We start from the raw sequence: 5,095 nt of genomic DNA, 5'->3' as shown, positions 1-5,095 counted from the left end.
GTACCAATTACAAATTACAAAGATGTATACATATCAAGAGTAGTATTAATATTCTACAGTTACAGAGTTTCTTTTATATTAAAAATCTTTAGTAAATCTGGTGTAGTATACAATTATTATTCTTGCAGTATTTTGTATGATCATTGTTTTTAGAACATGTAAAATAATTTTTGTTGTTTAATGTGCACTAGATTTCTATATTTACCTTACATAAAAACAATTACATTTAAAATGTAGTATTTTTAGATTATATATATTTTTGGGGTGTATACAATAGTAATCACGATACAGTACAGGACTGATGTTTGATATCACTAATAATTTCAATTATTCTTCACGTTTTATACCATATTTACTTCAGTGTAATGTTATGGCCATGTATGTTTGATTAAGAGACAATTTACTTTAAACTGAACATACATTTTAGAAATGCTAGTTATGTTACATTGTTTGATTTTATTGCAGAGTATGAACGTGTGATGTATACACTACAATTTTATATAAAGGGCCATATTTCGAAACAGTGTTATTTTAATATGGTCCAATAAGAATTAAAATAAGCTATTAAAGGTAAAATTGGGCTACTAAATCAGAGGTTATGTTATTTTTTTTATTTATAATACACTTGAAAAGATCCTAAATAACTTCTATGTGATCATTTAACTGTGTACATATATTTTTGATTGTATTGTATCCTCCATAGGGGTTCTGCCTGTACTATTGACAAGTCAAACTCATTTTTAAGGAAGCCTTAAAATTTATTGGACATGTTCAAACAATCTAAGTCAATTCAGTGACACCTGCTAGAAACGTTGAATCTATTGTAGAGCTAAATAATCTTAGTACACATTCATTGTTGTCAACCTAGTATTTTCGCAAGCTCTTAAATAAGCACTTTGGAAATCGTATTTATTGGTATACAAAAAGAGTAAATCTTTACAGTGGTTTACCTGATTTAAACTCTTAATTTGTTGTATGCATTATAAAATATGTAATCATCAGAAATACACCCTAGATAGAATATAATGATACAATGAAATAAACAAATCGCACGCAATGTTGTATTTTGATCAAGGGGATACAGTGTGAATGTTAATGACACCCTAGATTGAATATAATGATACAATGAAATAAACAAATCGCACGCAATGTTGTATTTTGATCAAGGGGATACAGTGTGAATGTTAATGACACCCTAGATTGAATATAATGATACAATGAAATAAACAAATCGCACGCAATGTTGTATTTTGATCAAGGGGATACAGTGTGAATGTTAATGACACCCTAGATTGAATATAATGATACAATGAAATAAACAAATCGCACGCAATGTTGTATTTTGATCAAGGGGATACAGTGTGAATGTTAATGACACCCTAGATTGAATATAATGATACAATGAAATAAACAAATCGCACGCAATGTTGTATTTTGATCAAGGGGATACAGTGTGAATGTTAATGACACCCTAGATTGAATATAATGATACAATGAAATAAACAAATCGCACGCAATGCTGTATTTTGTTCCTGGGGATACAGACTACCGACTACCTCAGGATGGAAATGACTATCAATATGTTTAAAAAGAGTTTAAAGACATTTTTAATATCCTAGTCTTATTATAGTGTAAAGGAGTTTATAAATGTATTTTGATTCTTCAAGTTATGTATATATTGGATGATTTATAAATTACTGACTCATGCCAACGCTTATGATATGTTGAATGGCAATTAAGGACGATTTGATCCCTTTTGTGAATGCTTTTCTATATTTGGGAAGAAGATTTTTCAGCTATACCAGTTATTCGATGGATTTATTTATTAATTAATGGAAATTTTCTCTTAAATAAGGGTTAAAATATCCGTGCAGGAAACACAACTATACCAAAGCCTCGCGTGTGAGAACATGTCAGGCAAAATCTATACAGTTAAACTAACAAACTTGTGTATAGTGTACTGTTCAAGAGAGATGCGGTAACGTGTTTTTAATTATACATTCACTGTTTATTTAATTAAATTAGCGCATAAAAATAATCAAAGTACCTATTATAAACTTAATGTATTCGTTTAATTATATGTAGTAAACACTCGTGTAAGAGCTACTCGTATTTACCCGTGTTTGAGGGAAATGGATAAGCTTAAAAGATTAACTAACATGATATTGTTATTGCGCCCATATCAATGTTATTACGATGGCAATGCCCGTTAACATCGCATGTATAATACACTTTGTGATTGGCAGCATACAGGTCACATTAGGTTTATTGTAAATATTATTCAATTAGAAATATATTCTGGCGTATCCAGTGACTTAGTGTACCTGAGTAATTATAAATGTGCGTTGTAACGTAATATAACCTAACCTTACCACATAACCTAACATATTCTAATCGAATTTAACATAACTTAACCTAACCTAACATCAATTTTGTACTGTTTACAATTTGCACGGTAATGTCTGTTTTAGACTCGGCTGTGCTGACGGCCAACGTGGTATAAGTCTGAGACGAACAATCAATGTAAAACCGAAAACAATTTGCACGGTAATGTCTGTTTTAGACTCGGCTGTGCTGACGGCCAACGTGGTATAAGTCTGAGACGAACAATCAATGTAAAACCGAAAACAATTTGCACGGTAATGTCTGTTTCAGTTGTGACTTCACCGCAGGTAGTGCGTACTTAAGTACAGTTGACAATAAATAACGAATCCATCTTCTTGAGTTGCGACTTCACCGCAGGTAGTGCGTACTTAAGTACAGTTGACAATAAATAACGAATCCATCTTCTTGAGTTGTGACTTCACCGCAGGTAGTGCGTACTTAAGTACAGTTGACAATAAATAACGAATCCATTTGCTTGAGTTGTGACTTCACCGCAGGTAGTGCGTACTTAAGTACAGTTGACAATAAATAACGAATCCATCTTCTTGAGTTGCGACTTCACCGCAGGTAGTGCGTACTTAAGTACAGTTGACAATAAATAATGAATCCATCTGCTTGAGTTGTGACTTCACCGCAGGTAGTGCGTACTTAAGTACAGTTGACAATAAATAACGAATCCATCTTCTTGAGTTGCGACTTCACCGCAGGTAGTGCGTACTTAAGTACAGTTGACAATAAATAACGAATCCATCTTCTTGAGTTGCGACTTCACCGCAGGTAGTGCGTACTTAAGTACAGTTGACAATAAATAATGAATCCATCTGCTTGAGTTGTGACTTCACCGCAGGTAGTGCGTACCGTTAAGTACTGTTGACAATAAATAATGAATCCATCTGCTTGAGTTGTGACTTCACCGCAGGTAGTGCGTACTTAAGTACAGTTGACAATAAATAATGAATCCATCTGCTTGAGTTGTGACTTCACCGCAGGTAGTGCGTACTTAAGTACAGTTGACAATAAATAATGAATCCATTTGCTTGAGTTGTGACTTCACCGCAGGTAGTGCGTACTTAAGTACAGTTGACAATAAATAATGAATCCATTTGCTTGAGTTGTGACTTCACCGCAGGTAGTGCGTACCGTTAAGGTACTGTTGACGAAAAATAATGAATCCATCTGCTTGAGTTGTGACTTCACCGCAGGTAGTGCGTACTTAAGTACAGTTGACAATAAATAATGAATCCATTTGCTTGAGTTGTGACTTCACCGCAGGTAGTGCACCGTTAGGTACTGTTGACGAAAAATAATGAATCCATCTGCTTGAGTTGTGACTTCACCGCAGGTAGTGCACCGTTAGGTACTGTTGACGAAAAATAATGAATCCATCTGCTTGAGTTGTGACTTCACCGCAGGTAGTGCGTACTTAAGTACAGTTGACAATAAATAATGAATCCATTTGCTTGAGTTGTGACTTCACCGCAGGTAGTGCGTACTCAAGTACTGTTGACAATAAATAATGAATCCATCTGCTTGAGTTGTGACTTCACCGCAGGTAGTGCGTACTTAAGTACAGTTGACAATAAATAATGAATCCATTTGCTTGAGTTGTGACTTCACCGCAGGTAGTGCACCGTTAGGTACTGTTGACGAAAAATAATGAATCCATCTGCTTGAGTTGTGACTTCACCGTAGGTAGTGCACCGTTAGGTACTGTTGACGATAAAATAATGAATCCATCTGCTTGAGTTGTGACTTCACCGTAGGTAGTGCACCGTTAGGTACTGTTGACGATAAATAATGAATCCATCTGCTTCAGTTGTGACTTCACCGCAGGTAGTGCACCGTTAGGTACTGTTGACATTGGTCACCGGAGTTCACAAGCTAGCAGTATATCAAGTTTTACTTTCAGAGTTTAAATATTCCTTTGAAATTTTAACTTAACTGCCACTGTCTGTTTTAGCTGAGCGTTAGCGAAGCTTATTAATTGATGGGCTGAAACGTATAATTTGCGCTTGTATGTCTATCTGTCCACACATCTCGAGATATTAACCTATAAAACCAGTTGAAATTTGGCATAAAGCCTAATTTTTTAGTAGGCAACATCGAGGTCGATAGTGGTGCATGTCACTCCCTATGATTTGAATGAGCGTTAGCAAACTTTACATCGAAGTTACGAGTAACAGTGATGGCAACGATAAATTTGCAGAATAAATAAATTTACAAATTGAGTATAACCATATGGCATTTTAAAATGATACACTTATAGGCTTACGAGCCCAATGCATACTGCATCTTGTGGTGATTTGTTGTGTGTACTATTTTTTTATAACAATATGATTTAACTATATGGCAATATAACTCAACAAAGATCAACATCTTGTTGAACTTATATTTTCCTTGACACCATTTTTACATAGACAAAAAAGAGCTCTATGCCAGAAACTCTGTAGGGTGGCATTAAATTCCCTTTTGCCTCCGAAGGGAAAGGGAAGTTTATTTTCTTTGTGATTGTATGTCTGTCTGCAGGACATCTCAAGAATGGATTGTGCTATGGACTTGACATTTTGCTTATAATACCTCAGTGAAGTCTGTTATGCAACACGTGGTTTGATGTTCTCTTACCTTAAAGGTAGAAAGAAGAAGGATCGTAGCGTGTACTGATGATTTAAATCAAACATGTAGGGTCCTTAATTTATTATTTTGGAGAATG

The sequence above is a fragment of the Homalodisca vitripennis genome, chromosome 3 (assembly GCF_021130785.1).
Source record: "Homalodisca vitripennis isolate AUS2020 chromosome 3, UT_GWSS_2.1, whole genome shotgun sequence".
In the NCBI taxonomy this organism is placed as follows: domain Eukaryota; kingdom Metazoa; phylum Arthropoda; class Insecta; order Hemiptera; family Cicadellidae; genus Homalodisca; species Homalodisca vitripennis.
Note: the sequence above shows the minus strand (reverse complement) of the source record.